This window comes from Cetorhinus maximus, chromosome 11 (assembly GCF_964194155.1).
Source record: "Cetorhinus maximus chromosome 11, sCetMax3.hap1.1, whole genome shotgun sequence".
NCBI lineage: Eukaryota > Metazoa > Chordata > Chondrichthyes > Lamniformes > Cetorhinidae > Cetorhinus > Cetorhinus maximus.
Window position 1 is genome coordinate 60,102,704 of NC_135889.1, and position 17,897 is coordinate 60,120,600.

At 42.9% G+C, this 17,897-nt stretch overlaps 1 protein-coding gene across 3 annotated transcripts in view; it reads left to right on the forward strand.

Moving 5' to 3' along the window:
* Window positions 1-17,897, forward strand: part of wipf1b (WAS/WASL interacting protein family, member 1b) — a 128,959-nt gene that overhangs the window by 16,815 nt on the left and 94,247 nt on the right. The window lies entirely within an intron of this gene.

Sequence of the window (17,897 nt, forward strand, 5' to 3'; positions counted from 1 at the left end):
CTGGCATGCATGTATATATTAATTTACCCATGTATCTACAGTATTGAGGAAGGGAAAAATAATGCAGTTTAACAGTGTGACCCTGCAGTTTAATAACACCGGAGGGATGATTCTGCGATTTGTCTGTAGAAGAGAATTTGGAGTTTAGGTAGAGTTAGTAGTGGGGTTTGGGGAATGTGGGGTTTGGCTCACTGCTTATTTCTGGCGTATGTCAACAGTGAAGGGGTAAGATGGTAAATGTTTAATAGCATTAGGAGGGGAACCTGGGTATTATAGCACTAGTTTCTCAGAGAAAAATAGAGCTGAAAAAACAGGTGCCTGGCTATCTGTTCAGCCTGCTTTTATTGATACAGTTGCCAGGTGACCTCTTTAAGGATGCTTGGCTAAGCCCCAAGAATGGCTAATAGACTCAGCCCTATAGGAAATGTTTCCACAGCTTACAGTAGATCTTTGTTTGACATTTTTATTATCTTGACCTTTCTTTGATGTGTTTCTTCAATGCCTGCGTGTTTATTTACACAAGATTAAGAGGTATGAAGTGGATTAAAGCTCTTTGTCATTGATACTATATGTGTGTGATTGACACTTGTGAGCTTGTAAGAGGAACAGGTTTTTTCTCAAAGGAGATTTTCAAATCATGTTTGCTTAGGTTGTCAGTTTCATAAGAATGTTGGATTTAGAAGCAGGGGTATGTCAATCGGCCCTCAAGCCTGCCTTGCCACTCAATATGACTATGGCTGATCTGGTTGTGGTCTCAACTCTACTTCCTGTTTGCCCCCCATAACTCTTGACCCCCTTGTCTATCAAAAAATCTGTCTACCTCTGCCTTGAATAAATTCAATGACCCAGCCTCCGCTGCTTTCTGGGGAAGAGAGTTCCACAGACTTATGGCTTTCTGAGAGGAAACATTTCTCTTAATTTCTGTTTTAAAAGAGAGACCTTTTATTCTTAAAATGTGTCCCTTAGTTCTAGTCTCCCCCACAAGTGGAAACATCCTCCCAGTATCTACCCTATCAATTCTCCTTAGGATCTTGTATGTTTCAATAAGATCACCTCATTCTTCTAAACACCATGGGTATGGGCCCAATCTGTCCAACCTTTTTTCATAAGATAAGCCCTTCATTCCAAAATTGAGTTGAGTGAACCTTCTCTGAACTGCTTCTGACGCAATTATATTTCAGTTATAATTAAGTATAATTTAATTTAATTATAGTTTCAGGAACATTTGAAACATTTGCCAATCTTGCCAATGGCTCATTGGTTCTCTGCATAGTGGATACTGAAAGAGTGGGTATGGAGGATGCAGAGGGCATGGGGGTAATGGAAAAGGGTATGGAAGGGGTATGGGTGATGGGTGAGGGCTAGAGAGCCTAACAGTCATGAGTACAACTGGGCAAATGTCCCAGTAAATGGAGACAGACCTTCTAGCCTGCTGGCTTCGCTATCCACCCGCCTTTGCCACCTCGAGCCTGCCTTTGGAGGCAGTGGGCCCATCTCCATCTCCCAGACATAGAAATAGGGCAAAAATAAAAACAAAAAGCTAAAAGCTACTGCGGATGCTGGAAATCCAAAACAAAAACAGAATTACCTGGAAAAATTCAGCAGGTCTGGCAGCATCGGTGGAGAAGAAATCAGTTAACGTTTCGAGTCTTCATGACCCTTCGGCAGAACTGAGTATAGTTAGGAGAAAGGTGAAATATAAGCTGGTCTAAGGTGGGGGGGGCGGGGGGAGAGAGAAGTTGAGGGTGGGATGATTGTGGAGATAAGCAAGCAGTGATAGGAGCAGATAATCAAAAGATGTCACAGACAAAAGGATCAAAGAGGTGTTGAAGGTGGTGATATTGTCTAAGAAAAGTGCTAATTAAGAATGGAAGACAGGATACTCAAGCCCAACTCAAACTGGAGGAACAGCACCTCATCTTCCGACTAGGCACTTTACAGCCTTCCGGGCTGAATATTGAATTCAACAACTTTAGATCTTAAACTCCCCCTCCCCCCATCCCCACCCCGTTTCTCCCCCTTCCCTTTTTTTTCAATAATTTATACAGATTCTTCTTTACCCACCTATTTCCATTATTTTAAAATCTAAAACTAAAACTTTGTTAGTCTTTCCACCCCATCCCCACTAGAGCTGTACCTTGAGTATCCTGTCTTCCATTCTTTATTAGCACTTTTCTTAGACAATATCACCACCTTCAACACCTCTTTGATCCTTTTGTCTGTGACATCTTCTGATTATCTGCTCCTATCACTGCTTGCTTGTCTCCACAATCATCCCAACCTCAACTTCTCTCTCCCCCCACCTTAGACCAGCTTATATTTCACCTTTCTCCTAACTATACTCAGTTCTGCGAAGGGTCATGAAGACTCGAAACGTTAACTGATTTCTTCTCCACCGATGCTGCCAGACCTGCTGAGTTTTTCCATAGAAATAGGGCAGGTGGGCTCCTCCAGAATGGAGACAGGGTCGTAGTGTTGGGAAAATTACTGACTCCCGATACCTGTCTTCTTGATGAAAATCCAGTCTGGTGACACTGCCTGCCCCTGGGCAATTTACACAAGTCGTCTTCAAAGCGATACTACATGAACAAATTTCTCCCAATGGGTATTTAACCCGATAATTAGATCAGATTGTACAAAACTCTGATTCTTTAAACATGTACTGTGTGTGTGCTTGTTGAGTAACTATTGCTCATGTCAGAGAAGCATTCTTTGTGACAATAAAGTACAACCAATCTGTTACTATTTTAATTGCATTGATCATGTCATTTTGATGCTGGGACTTTCCAGTAAATTCTGTATTAATATGTTTCATAAATGAGTAGATGACTTTACTTCTACAGAAGTTCAGATGAAATTAGTAAAGGCACCCAAATCAGATTGAGATCAGGCTCATTTTTCACAACAGCTTTATATTTGCAGAGAAATCTTCGTACAAACATGAACAACTTTCATTGCAGCAATGCATGGAGTGTGTCTTTTCTAAATCTGGAAAAACTAATGCCATGAATGAGCATTAAATTGGAATTACTACTTCCAAGTTATTTACATGTAAAGCTTTAATTAAGTGTACAGTATTTAAGTCTTGATTGAGGCTTGCAGTAGCCACATGATAGATTGTTTAGCAAACATAGTCAATAATCAGGGACAGAAGGTCTATTTAAAATAAATGCAGAATCTTCATTCTTCCCTGTTAACTGCATACCTACTGCAGAACAAACCTTCAACTCTAGTTGCAATCTGAAAACTGACTGGGGTGATGGTAATGGGAGATAAGAGATGTAAATCAGAGGGTGCCTAAACATTTGAATGCTTAGCAGTTTACTATGTAGCAATACATTATGCCAAAAGAGGGAAAGTTACGTATATTGAAACTTGCACCTTGTATGTATGCAAATAACATCATTATCAATGTAGTTTAGTCTATATTTTTTGCCTTAGAAATCTGTAGCACTTGCAGTAAAAGAAACAGATAAATAAATGTTGGAAATGCATGAGGGTGTAAATTTATAAAGTACCTTTAACATAGAAACACATTTCCCAATGTGCTTCACAAAGGCATACACAGACCAAAATCAACACTGAGCCAAAGGAAATATTAGGAGGGGTGACTATATGCTTATTCAGAGCTGGGTTATAAAGAAGAGAGAGCTGGAGCAGCTTAGGGAAGGAATTCTAGAGTTTAAGATCTGGAAAGCTGAAGATGCAGCTGTTAGTGGACTAGATGAGGCCCAACAGACCATAGTTGGAGGAACACCGATCTCCTGGAGGATTTTGGCACTGCAGAAGCTTGCAGCAGTAGGGAGGGCTGTGGGCATGAAAGAATTTGAACAGAAAAATTAACATTTTAAATTTGAGGCATTGGGGTACTGAGTTTAGATTGAGAGGTTAGTGGGACCTTGTGTGGGATGGGGTACAGGCAGCCGAGCTTAGGATAAGCTCAAGTTCGTGGAAGGTGAAGGATTTGAGCCTAACTAGGAATTGATTTTGAATAATTAAATTTGGAGGTGACGAGGCATGGATGAGGGTTTTAGCAGCGGATGTACTAAGGCAGCGTTGGAAAAGGAAAGAAAAACAATAATACGTGCATAGTCGCACATAATTTTTCCCTCCTGTGTTTGTATGTGATTAGGAGTTTGAAGACATTTTGTTCACCATACTTTCTATTTAAAAGCTTTTTTGGGTAGTGAAGTCCAATATCTAAAATGTGCTGTTTATATGTTGCAGGATTGACCTATATTTGACCCTGATTCCTTAGTTCTGAGAAGGATAATAACCAGATATAAGATGGATCAAAATCAGTGGCATATGTTGTGTTCAATGCACATTTTGATTTCATTGTTGCCTTTGAGGAGCATAGAACGGAGGCTAAACTATTGTGGGCGATCTCAGAACAGCACATTGATACGTCAAGGAACTGAACCACTCAGGTCAAAACAGCTTTAATTATATTCTGAATGTGCTAGAAGTAGAAATGCAAGTGACCAGTTTATCTGTAGTGCTTCATTCTTTATAAATAACGGTTTCAGAAGATTGAACTTTAGGATATAGAACCAAGGCAGATGGATGGATTTAAACTACAAATCAGCAATGAGCTGATTGAAGAGCAAACTGGCTCGAGAGGCTGAGTGGCTGATCCTTGTTCCTATGTTCCTAGACCAGTAAATTTGGACAATTTTAACTTAGAAAGAAGGCAACTAAGAGGAGGCCATAATAGAAAATACTAAATGATTTTAAAAAAAATTTACATCTGTGCTTCAAGTTCAGCGATAATAGCAGTGAATAGACAGGTTCACATTGGTGAAGTGGAGAATTTGTCAGGAAGAATTTCTTCATACGAATCGTAATTAACACTTGCAATGGACTTGGAAGTAAGTAAATGGAAGAAAATCTTAGCAGTTCAGCAACCAGTTATATACTCAGTGGCATGGTTTGGGGGGAGAGTGGAATTATGGTTTTACTTTCTGGACTGATGAACTAAAACGTCCAGAGTTGCTTTCCTCATCAGTTTTTATCTTGTGATCAGGGTGATGACATACAAAACAGGAAGAAATGGGTGATAAGAAACTTAAAATGGTAGGATGGGATGGACATAAGGCTTTTGCTTCGTAGTGGTCACCACAAGAACTAGACTTCCATATTCTGCAAGAACACCAGAAATTTGTTTGCCTAAGAGGTTCATGTTGCTGCATATTTGATAACACTTAATGCTGTTTCAGAATTTTTATTGAAGTATTTGTTGATCCACAGCTGCATGCCAAAGGAACATAAAATGTGAATATTCTACAAGGATGAACAAGATATTTCAAATGGAAATTAGATTGTCCCTATTAACCATATTTAATTTATTCCGCCCATACTTAAACTTAGTTTATTGATTCACTAGATCCTGCTCCTTGAGTGAAATAGTTTCACATGTCCTATTTTTGGATGTATTACTGAATTGCCTGCATTTCTGTCACACTGCCTGGAACAGTTATCTGCCGTTCAGCACTACCATGAAACTTAATCCGTATTCTCAACCCTTGATTACATAATTCATTGACCTTTCCTTTTTCTGATTGGGAAGCACTCGTGCATGGTGCCAATGCAATATGTATCCTACCTGCCAGAATACAGTCTGGTAGATTTCTTACAATTTTTCCATTGCATATGTGAAGCACTATGATGCAGTTTTTTCAAAACTTTTACTTTTTTAATTGGCCCCATAGTCCTACTGTTTAAACTGAAGCTGTTTTTAAAATCTGAATAAATCAATATTCAAATGTGCTACTGTTACTGAATGAAGGGAAAGTTAGCTCAAATTTGACATCATATAGCTAATCACATAACTCAATTTACTTCAGAGAATCATAGAATAATACAGCATAGAAGGAAGCCATTCATCCCAACAAATCAACACTGGCCCTTTCACGAGCAATCCAATTAGTCCCACTCCAGTGCCCTTTCCCCATAACCATGCAATTTTTTCTACTTCAAGTATTTATCCAATTCCCTTTTGTAGACTACTATTGAATCTATTTCCACCACCCTATCAGACAGTACCTTCCAAATTCTAAGCACTTGTTTCATAAAAAAATGTTTTTCCTCATGCTGCCTCTAGCTGTTTTGTCAGTCATTTTAACACTGCCCCTTTTGGTTATCAACCAGTTAGCCATAGGGAACTGTTTCTTTTTATTTATTCTTTCCATATCCTTCATGATTTTAAACACCTCTATAAAGTCTTCCCTCAGCCATCTCTGCTACATCATCATCAGCTACACAAATTAATTTCTCAAGAAAATCTATTAATTAATTTTTTTTCCTGACAGTAGGACATTTGTGTAGTAAGCTCTGGCCCAAAGCATTAGGCATTGATTAATTCCTCTAAGAGTAATGTCACAGTTTTATACAAATTGATAACTAGCTGCTGTTGATCTTTTGCAAGCCTATTGGAAGAGGCACAGACATTAAAAAAAATTAATGAAAAATGTTGACAAAGCAGAGTTTGCAAAGTAAGAGCATTATTGAGGCCCTTAAGTTCCAGATGCAGCTGTTTTTCTACTCATGATTGTGACCAAAATATTTCATAGAATCAGAATGATACAGCACAGAAGAAAGCCATTTGGCTTATTGTGCTTGTACCAGCCCTTTGAAAGAGTAATCCAAATAATCCCATTGTCTTGCTCTTTCCCCATTGCCATCTAGACTTTACTCTCTCAAGTAATGTATTTATCCAATACACTTTTGTAAGTCATTATGGACTCTACTGCTTTTACCCTTTCAGGCAGTGCATTCCAGATCATAACTTGCTATGTGAAGAAATTTTTCCTCATTTCGCCTTTGGTTCTTTTGCCAGTTACCCTTAAATTTGTATCCTCTGGTTACTGATCTTTCTGTCAGTGGAAACAGTTTCTCCTTATTTGCTCCATCAAAACCATTCATCATTTTGAACTTCTCTTTTAAATCTTCCCTGAGCCTACTGTGCGCTAAGAAGGAAATCTCAGCTTCTTCAATTTCTCTATGTAATGAAATTCCACATCCCTGGTATAATTCTATTAAATCTCCCCTGCATCCTTTCTAAGACCTTGACATCCTTCCTAAAGTGTAGTGCCTGGAATTGAAGAGATTAAGAATGGCTTGCAAATCTGGTACAGAATGGGCAATGACACTGCAGTCATCTGCAAACTGTAGACCATGTATGTCTGTGGTGGTCAGTTTAGTTTTGGCATAGAAGTGGCTGAGGTTAAAGAATTTTCTATCTAGGCGATTCTTAATACTCACATCAGTGGGTGATCTTTGATGAGGTCAATATCTACTGTTAGGTAGATTGTAAATAGTTTGGGGGCTATCCCACAACCTTGCTTGACCCTGGTCCAGAGCTTGAAGGCATCTGTTTCAGATCTTCCACTCAAGACAGTTGCAGTCATATCATCAAAGCAGTTGCAGGATGTTGGAGTTTTTTGGACATCCAAATCTTTGGAGCACAATCCACAGAGCCTCATGGTTTGCTGAGTCAAATGCTTTGGTCAGGTTGGTAAATGCAATGAAGAGTTCCTGGTGGTGTTCTCGACATTTTTCTTGAATTTGTCTGTCAACAAAGACCATGTCAGTGATTCCTCTGGAAGGTCTAAAGCCCCACTGTTTCTGGGAAGATTTCCTCAGCCACAGGAAGTAGGCAATTCGGGAGAATGCGTGTCAGGATTTTCCATGCTATTGACAAGTGGGAAATATCTTGATAGCTTCCACTGCATGGTTTATCTTCTTTCACATTCCTGAAGTCAGGAGTGGGGCTGGGTGGGATGGGGCGGGGGATGTTCTTTTTATTCCCAAATCCGTAGGATTTGAGCATGGAGTCTTGATGTGAGCAAAAGCCTATCAGCCTTTGAAGACCTCAGCTGGAATATCATCAGGCTTTGTTGTTTCTCATCCGTTTGATTGCTTGTTGCAGCTCTCCTATCGATGGCAGTTCACCCATGGATTCTACCACAGGAAACTGGGGGATAGGCTGGAGAGTATCAGCTGCCACTGTGGATTCATGGCTGAGCAGTTGTTGGAAAACGCGTTAGCGTTTTCATCCTTAAGAAGAAAGATGCCATCCTGTGAGTGAAAGGGATTTTGTCCATTTTACCTTGGTCTATAGATGGCCCTGGTGGCTTCAAAAAAGCTTCGCATGTCATGATGGTTAGTATAATGTTGGATCTCTCAGGCTTTCTCTTCACTCTACTTGGCCGTTATCTTCTGGATTTGTCTTCAAGTGTCAGCCTTGAGCAGTTGGAATGCTGCCTTCTTGACTTGGGACCACGGGTTGGTCGGCTAGGCATTGAAGGCTGCTCAGTTTTGTTCTCGGAGGTCACATATTTCTGCATCATTTTAGTTGAACCAGTTGACAATGATGCTTGAACCCAGTGGTCTGGACACAGGAGTCTAGAACAGCTGGCTTTATTTGATGCCATTATTGTTCCAAAACTGAGTTAGATGTGAGAAGATTTTGCAGCTCGGTTTTGAGCTGCGCTTGAAATCCTCTCTTCGGTAGGACTGCTTTAGGGCTGAGACATTGATCTTCCTCTTGGACATTTGGTTCTTGTGGTGCCTTGGTCCTAGGTGGATGCTCATCACTGGTCGAACATGTTGATGATCAGTCCAGCAGGCATCAGTTCTCTTCAATTCTGCATACAAGAGACTCAGCCTCTCCTTGAAGATTGCCAAAACAAAACTCGTATATCAACCCAGACCTGGTCAGCCAAATATTCACCTCCCAAATATGTTTAATGAGAGATTCTGGAATATGTTGAGTACTTCCCATGCCTTGGCAGCCACCTCTCAAACAGAAGAGATCCAATACCATATCAGCTGTGCCAGCTCAGCCTTCTACAAATAATGGCAATGAGTGCTTGACAACAAAGATCCCTGCAAGTCAACAAAAGTCCTAGTGTACAGAGAGTTGTCATTGCCACACTATTGTACTGCTATAAGACCTGGACTATGTGTCAGCAAGTGTGACAGTGTGCTAGAGAAGTTCCACCAGCAATACTTCTACCGCACCCTGCAGATTTAATGAGAGGACTGTTAAACAAGTGCTAGAGTCCTTCTTGAAGCCAGTTCCACAAGCATTCAGACAAAACTCCTTCAAAATCAATTTCAATGGACTGGACACTGTGTCCAGATGGCCAAAAAACGTCTCCCCACCAGATCCTGTTTTCTCAACCCTCAAATGGCCAGCATTCTATGAGAGGACAATGAAAATGCTTCAAATACATTCTGAAGCTCTCCATGAAGCACAGAAGTGTTGACATTAATGACTAGGAGGAGCTTGTTACCAATTGTTCAAAATGGTGACAACTTTTCCATCAACCTGCATCATGCTTTGAGTACAAAGCCTTTAATGATGATGCAGAGTGGTGGCAGAGAGGGAAAGAAAAGGAAGCAAATCCTGCATTCTGGATCCCACTACCACGTGGGACGTCCTGCTCCATATGGCCAAATACCTTTGGTTCAAGAAATGGTGTGTTCAGTCACATGAAGACCTATGGCAGAAAGTAGACATCACCTTCCAATCAAGTGCCAGCCAGCAACGATGATGATGAGTGCCCAGAATTGGACAAAATACAATCTGACTAGATTTGTGGAAAGCCAACATGGTTACTAAATCTTTTAGAGCAGTTGCTGCACAATCTCTTCCCACCTTTCCAGAGTAGAAGGAATACATTTATTGTAAAATCATCTGAAGCTCTTAGACCTTCCAAATGTATGTTAAAGTTTTAAAAAAAAGTTGAGTATTTTGAATGAAACTATTTTCATTATGCACTTTTCTAGATTTTGTGTTTTGACTTAAAATATCAAATTAAGAATTTATATTATGTTGAAAACCAATCATAAGTTATATCTGGTTTTCTTTTTCACTTTGCTTTGTGGTTGTGACCCACTTATTGAAATGAAATTGTATTCGTAGCAATGCAAAATAACGTGCAAACTTTCAGTGATCCTGCTAGTTTAAATGGATAATAGGAATAATAAATTTTGGCGAGATGCCGTAATTATAATTATTCCACAACTCAGCAGTTTATGAACAACATCTGCTGAGAATCTACAAGTGAAATTAGCAAGCTTCTAGAAAACAATTGGACTTTGCAGAAGCTTTCCGAAAGTAGCTGGATTCAAAGACATTTTAGACCACAATCAACAAGCTAACAGCATAATTTCAATTGTTTGGGTTTCACTGACTGTGATGCTCCCAAATACAGTCCTTTTCTTCACACTGCCCAGCTATTTGAAGTATTTTCCTGCAGTGCACCCACCATTATTCGTGGATTTCCTCTACACCTCCAAGATGAATCAAGAAATTATTTATTTATTATATTTCTGTTACCAAAAATGAATTTCTGATAAAGATCAATGACAGAGTGTATAAAGCTATTATATATTGGTACTAGTTTTGAAAGGTGTGCTGTCAATAATCTTGCTGAGGTACAGCTAAGATATACAGAGGTACGCATCTAAATTGTGTTTCATGGCAAGGGAAATTGACCAGAACCAGTATCATTATACTATGTTAATTTCATTTGTCAGGTATAAGGCTGAATTTCACATTCTTCAGGTGAGCGCTGCCTTTCTTCTCTGCTTGGTACTCATTGCATCCATATAAAATGCGGATGTGTCTAATCCACCAGTTTGTTGAATTTGGACAATATAACCGTGTTTCTCTCGCAGAAGTTCATATTGCCATTTGTTTTCAGCAAGCATAAGTATTTAATTGCATTTTATCCCCTACAGTATTTTTTGCTCCTGTGAAGGGTATCATTTCTGCATAAGAACATTTTCTTCATAAAACTTTCCTCCATTATTATTTACTGTATTTCAACCTGAAACTGTGGCAAAGTACTGAGGATAGGAATTTCTTTTGGAATTCCCAATTGTGTTCCAAGATGTAGATGAGGAAATTGGGTCTGAGGGACACCAAATTCAGCTGCACTGCCACGACCTGAAATATTTTGTCCATTCTTGGTAGCAGCCCAGGACATGGATGTCACCAATCACATATAAATATGTCAAAAATACTTAAAAAGAAAGTTAGAACAAGTCGAGGGAAGTATAGACCAATTAGCTTGTCAGCGGTAGAAAAGTTAATGCAATCCTTAAAAATATAGTAGAAAAGCGTCCAGAAGCAGAAAGTATAACAAAGCTGGCATCGATTTGAAAGCAAAAGTTATGCTTGACCAACTTTAAAAATTATTTGAGGAAGTAACAAAGGATAGACGAGGGTATTGCCATAAACTTGATATTTTTGGAAAGCCTTTGATGAGGCCAAATAATAGTAGATTCATGATTAGGGTCAGAACGTGTAGTCAGGGGGCGAGTAACAGAATGGATTGCAACCTGGCTACAAACCGAGAACAGAGAGAAGGGACTAAAAGTAAATACCTGGACTGGCAAAGGGTGGGAGATGTGTTCCACAGAAATGGTGCTGGGACTACTGATGTTCACTATTTACATAAGCAATTTTGATTCAGAAATTGGAAGTATAACTTACAAATTTGCAAGACCCAACTTGTGGGGAGTGCAATTAATATAGAGGAGGACTGCAATGACAAATGGACAACATTAATAAACTTCAGAATGCAGGCTTTTAAAACAAAAGCTTGCTAATTCATTGAGTGTTTGACTGTTTACGTGCTGTGACTATAAAAAACACAAATGGACAGGTTTCCTTGAGTTTTAGAAATAAAAGGGAATAGTATTTGTTGTACTTAAGCTGGCCTAAGTAAAATTATTAAAAACACTCCAACTTTCTCACTCTCTCACACGCGCACACACACGCAAGAAGTTCACACACACACACAAATAGATTACAGAGTGGGAGACCAGATTAAACATTTTAAAGTTCAATAAAGTCAAAGGGCGTCCGGCTCTTGAAGGTTGGTGACTTGGCCGGCTTCAGGCTGAACTCAGTGGCCCTTCCAAGTGTAGCATTGAAGCTGTTTAAAGATGTAGATGAACAATTTATCTCTCCTTTTGAAGATATCAGCTGCTGAGTTGAGCTGTTTAAAATCTCTGTCTGTGGCACATGGAGAGTCAAAAAACAGCAGACTGGGTTCAAAACTTGCAGGTTGGATAGAGAGAGAGACAGACCCACACATTTTGCTTCTTCTGCACCTCATTTACTTGTGCTGGTCTACAGAGAAAACAGGGTAGTGAAACACACAAAGGGTTAGCTGGTTTGTCACATGATCCTCACTCTCTAACTGCCCAGTGACCCAAAAATGGTCATGGCTAATGGTTTCCTGTTCTAAATTGATTAGATTAATGCTGGGAATTCTTCTCTCAGCCAGAGTCCTTTGTCTGAAGTAATTGCATACTGTTTCCCCACCCAACTGAGTCTGGATGTCTTGCAAATGGAGACAGGAGATGTGGTTCATTCATATTTCCCTAAGGTAATTATCTTTGGACTCTTGCAGATAGGTAGGGCGGAATTTTCCGCTCCAGAGACTAAATGCGGTGGCAGGCGTGATAAGCGGTGCATTTCCCGTTAGCTGGCGTGGCAGATTTCCATCCCAGATCATCTGCTTTTCAGCTCATTATTTTTGCGTGAACGTGAAGCGCGTCATATCTTGTGGCAGAGTGGGCTGGGATTTGCAACCCCCCTCCGTGACCTCATCAGATCATCTTTCCAGACGCCTCATTTAAACTGCACCCACACACATCGTTCACTCTCTGCTTCCCAGGCCTGGTTGTGGTGAGTGATGGCCCCGAGAAGGAAAAAGCCTACTGCCCCCAAGTTCAGTGAAAATGTGCTGGGAGCACTTCTCCATGCTGTTGAGGTACGCTGGGGCATACTTTACCCCTTTGATGGGAGAAGGATGTTTGCCAACCTCAACATGCTGGTTTGGGAACAGGTCACCAGGGTGGTCAGCGCCACCACTCCTCAGAAGAGGACCGCCATTCGGTGCAGGAAGAGGATTAATGATCTCATCCACTCTGCAAGGGTAAGTCAACCTTCTCCCCACTCTCAACTCTAACTCTCAAGCCCATCAGCCATTCGCAGGGCTACAGTCCACAGGGATCTTGCACAGTACCATCACAAGGGAAATCACCCACTGGCTCTCTCACACACACCTTGAAATCTTCATCTCTTCTCATATCCTATACCCTTACACAGGTCCACTAAACAGCAACAGAAGATAGGCAATCCTATCATCTGTTCATCTGTCTGTGCAGGAGAAGATTGTCCACAATAAAAGGGAAAGATCCCACACCAGAGGGGAGGGAGGGGGTGTCGGGGGGGGTGGTTGTGGGGGGTGGCGTGCACTGGTGGGGGGGAATGCCTGAGCTCAGGCCCCTCACCATCTATGAAGAGTGGATGGCAGAGCTGGCCAGCGAGGACCAGAACCATGTGTGCGCCGAGGGTGAGACCGGCATCTCCCAAGCCACAGAGGACCCATCACCAGCTCATCGTTAACCCAACAAAACTGTGAGTTCTTTGTAATCTTGGTGACTATGCAGCCTCTCACTCATTCTCTCGTCTCTCTTTGACAGGCACCAGCAGGAAAGGGAAGAGACCCACTGGCAGCCAGCCCATCAGCGCCAGCCCCATGCCATCTGATAAGGACCCTGACAACGCACTAGATGTGGATCCATCACAGCATTCACCTGTACCCTCCACCAGCGCAGAGAGACACACCTGGGTGAAACCTAGTTGAAGAGCAGGCTCGGAGCCACAATCTGGTGGCAGAATCGGGTCCACAGCAGGCAGAGGCAGGGTCATCCAAGGTCACCGGCACTCGGAGGACTACTGGAGGCCAGGCTCCTGCAGAGTCCGAGTCAGATGACGAACCTCTGGACTTGGCCCTCACACAGATGTTGGAACTGCAAATACAGACATGGAAACATCAGGCAGAGTTGTCCAATGCTGTCACCACATTGCAACGGACGATGGAGGAATCTGTCTGTGATCGATCTGAAGTTGTTGCACCGACATTCCAGTGCACTGAGGTGAACACTGGTGGGATGGCGACAGCCATGGAGACTTTGGTGCAGGACATTGTGCCTGATATGTGCCAGGACCTGGACTGCATTATTTTAGACGTAGGAGGGATCCATCTGTGACCGTATGAGAGGGGAATGGGGTGCCTCGTCCTCACTCCAGGTGCCCCTTCTCAAAGAATTAGGGAGAGGCCCTTGGGCACCCACAGGGAGGAGGACCATCAGCTGGATACCCTGAGGCCATCCACCCAGGTGACTCCTAGAGCGTCCAGCCGCTCCTAATCCCCTCTGCCTGTGACCCCATCAGCTGCAGCTCCACAGGCCGAGGAGGATGCACCTGTCCCACCGCAGGAGACCCAAAGGACCTCTTGTAGGTCATCACTGACAACAAGGCCTAGCAGTAAGCAGGCTGTCTCCACCTCAGCTATGGATGTCGGGGATGCACCAAGATGGAGCGGTCGGGCAAGAAAAGCTGAGATACTAAGAGTACAAAGGTAGCACAGGTGACCACAATCTGTATAAAATATACACAAATGTAAATTGATCTTGATACATTCCACTACTCAAGTATGTATGCCTCTTCTATCAGTTGATGTGCGCCGTGGTCAGTCAAGATTCCCATTGTCTGCCTCTGCCCTACAGTGTCTCAGACCATCTCATTACAGCGCCTGACCGTTCTTTGCGCAGTATCGACATGAGTGAAGCCTGTGTCTCTAAGAACTTGGTGGTTGGGCAAGGCATCTCTGAGACTTGTTTCAGAGGTTCATATGATGTTGCCTCATGAGCTTAGAACCTGGAGACTGCTTTAGTCTCCTGATGCCTCTGCATTGAAGAGTGCTCAATGTGGATCTTAGAGGGTTGAATGGCGATGCACATTGAGTTGGTGCATCTTTCATTGGTGTCCATGTACTTTCGTCAGCCTTGCATATGCCTTACCATAAGACCATAATAAGACCATAAGACATAGGAGCAGAAATTAAGCCATTCGGCCTATCGAGTCTGCTCCGCCATTCAATCATGGCTGATAAGTTTCTCAACCCCATTCTCCCGCCTTCTCCCCGTAACCTTTGATCCCATTACCAATCAAGAACCTATCTATCTTACATAGGAACCAAAACTCGGAGCTCTTATGTGCTTCTGTCTGCCTGCTGAGTTATTTCATGTCTGTGTGAACATCTGAACATCATCCCAACATTAGTCCCCACCTTCCCCCCCTCCATGATTTAGAGCAGTGGACCTTGCTGACAGACATTGAGCCTTGCGATTCCTGTTAGATGGTTAAAACTGAGTGTAAAGCTTCAGATGTCTGACTTGGGCATGGGAGGATGCAGCACTGGGCCCGAAGGCCTGACTAGGCTCATGTGGTGTTTACCCTCTGCCACCTCTCAGATGGTCAATCGACATGGTTATGTGCTACTTACAATGGCATCAGTGTGCCTGGTTTCCGTGTGCATATGTCAGACTTTTGGAATGAAAATGTGGAGGCCTCAAAAGGGATCAGAGCGAAGCTCCAATACATGGGATGTATGCTCCTTATTAGCAAAAATTTGAGTCCTTAAGGCCTTGATGGAATGTCACCATTTTCGGGTCCACAAATGCCAAGGCTAGGCAGCACATGAGGTTGGGAGACTCCAAATGGAGGCATGGCCATGAGTTCTTGACAGATATCAGACTGTGCTGTTTCTGACGCTTTCGTGGTCCACTGAAAAGTGAGCTGAAGTGCAGGCTCACATCTATTACTGAGAATTACAGATGACTGTGTCCTAAAGATTTATCTTACACTTAACATTGAGTGTGATGATGAGGCCTGAACACTTGTCTTGCATGAGCAATTGCCTGTGTGGAGATACCACAGTGCTGATTCAGAATCGACCTCCAGCATGAAGGTGAGAACCACTGAGTGATGATTGTCATTCTTGAGGTGCCTTGCCAGACTGCAGGCATACTGTCACAAGTGCACTGAGGATTGCAGTGCTGCTCCTGCCTCCCGTAGGCAATGGCATGTTGGCAAGATGCCTCAGAGGCTGCATCATCTTAACTCTGCTTGCAAAACACACTGTTTCAGTTATTATCCCATAACAGGCCACACATTCCAGAGGCTACCTTACGTTCCAAGGATAAGGACGTGGTGACACGACAGTGTAACTACTCATTCCGAGATTGATGTGCTGCATTGAGTTGATGAAGATCGCAACAAACTTTTTAAGGTGGACCCAACATGCAGGGCACTGGTGAAAGAGGCTTGTATAAGCTATTCATCATTATCCTCCTGGAACATGGTGGCTATAAGCATCTCACATGCATGCCTGCCTCGTCTGGCCCATGCTATGGCCTCTTCCTCTGGAGCCTCGGCTTCCTTGCCCTCATCGAGCTCAGGCCTCTCGAAGTCCTCATCATCGGAGGAGACATGCAGCTCCTCCATCTCTTGTTCTGGCAAGACATCGCCTCCTTGGAGCGCCAGGTTGTGTAGAGTGCAGCAAGCCACATGATGCAGGAGACCCTCTGGGGAGAGTATTGCAGAGTACTGCCTGACTTGTCCAAACATTGAAAGTGCATCTTCAAAATGTCAATGGTCTGCTCAACCAATGAGCGTGATGCAGAATGAGCAGTGTTGTACCTCTCTTCTGTGGCCGCTGAACGGGCATCATCAGCCATGTATTTCACTGAGGAGCCAACCCTGGATGCGCTGAGGGCCCTCGAAGATCAGTGGCACCTGCGAGTGATTCAAGATGTACGAGTCGTGGAAGCTTCCAGGGTATCTCGCACATACCTGCATAATCTGCTTCTGGTGGTTGCAGACCAGCTGCATATTGAGAGAGTGGAACCCTTTTCTGTTCATGTATTGTAGTGGCTGCTGCCAGGGAGCTCTTAACACCACATGGGTGCAGTCGATGGCACCCTGCACCTGTGGAAATCCAGAGATCATGGCAAATCCCACTTTTCTGGCAGCCTGGCTAGCTTCACCTAGGGAGAACTGGATGTAATAGTGCCACCACAAACCTGGACATGTGAAGGCAGTTACAGCACTATGTCTCACTCATCTGGAGGTATGAAATGTGTCTTCTGTACTCCCTTGGTCTTGCCAGATGCCTTCACTCAATGGTTCTGTCATCCTCAGCTTCTGGGCCTTGAGGAGACCCTGCTGGCCCTTGTTCATCAGGATGAGGCTCTTCTTCTTCTCCTCACTTGCCTGATTGCCAAGATGAAGGCAACGCTGCTTGCTCCATCCATGAGGCACTTGTGCTCGTGTCTGTGGAAATATTGAACAGAAACATGAATGACCAAAAGCCCACAATGATCACCTTCCAGTCTGAACTAGGGAGTCATTGTGAAGCCCAAGGGTTACTTTCATCCCAGCCATAACATCCCCAAATTGTCCCTTGCAGCATTAGTATTGCCTTCTGGATCAACAGTAGGGCAGTCACCTCCCCCAGCCCAAACGCAAAGGCATGACAGGGCTTTGACACAGGCTTGGATCTGACTGAGCTCTGCCAGATGAGAAAACCCTCAGTCAGGGCACTGTCAGACTATATCCTTTAGATCACACAGCAGCCCCAACTTGCTCTAATGTAATGACAGTATCGGGTGGGTGGTGTGGGGTGTTCAAATCCTGAACCTGCCAGCTGCAAGGTTTAGAGGTCTTTGGGCCATTAGATGAGCTGGGTTTTTAATGAGTATTCAAATGAATCCAAATGCGGTTCCTGAAATAGTGCGGCAGACTGCCAAACCCGCCATGAAAATCGGGAGTGGAAAATCGCGAACTATTTTTGTGCCGGCGGACACTGATTTTTGGCCATTCTCCGCATTTTCCTATGCTGCCTGCCACTGATGGGACCAGAAAATACTGCTCGTAGTCTTTTTTACAATGGCTTTTAAAGGTAGAAGGTACAGTGTTGCAAATTTGCAGCCACCTTTGACTGTGATTTTAAGGCATTGGA